Raw genomic sequence first — 456 nt, 5'->3', positions numbered from 1 at the left:
CGCAGGATTCTCGGGGGATGCTCGGGGGTGCGCGGTGGACGCTGCCCGGGATTCACGGGGGATGCTGCCCGGGATGCTCGGAGGATGCTGCCCAGGATGCTCTGAGGCGCTTGCCGAGATGCTCGGGAGGTGCTCACCGGGGTGATGCCTGTGGTGTTCGGGGGATGCTCGAGGGTTGCTCGGGGGATGCTCGAGAGAAGCTCGGGAAGTGCTCCCCGGAATGATGCCCAGGATATTCGGGGGATGCTCGCGGGGTGCTCACCGGCAGGCTCGGAGAGCGCTCCCCGGGCTGCTCCGGGGTGCTCACTGAGGTACTCGGGGGATGCTCAGGGGATGTTCCCCGGGATGCTGCCCGGGATGTCCGCGGGTGCTCGGGGGTCGCTCACCGCTTGCTCACCGAAACACTTGGACGATGCTCCCGGGATGCTCGGGGGACGCTGCCCGGGATGCTCGGGG

Source organism: Haliaeetus leucocephalus, unplaced genomic scaffold (assembly GCF_000737465.1).
Source record: "Haliaeetus leucocephalus isolate CR32 unplaced genomic scaffold, Haliaeetus_leucocephalus-4.0 Scaffold362, whole genome shotgun sequence".
NCBI classification, from domain to species: domain Eukaryota; kingdom Metazoa; phylum Chordata; class Aves; order Accipitriformes; family Accipitridae; genus Haliaeetus; species Haliaeetus leucocephalus.
Note: the sequence above shows the minus strand (reverse complement) of the source record.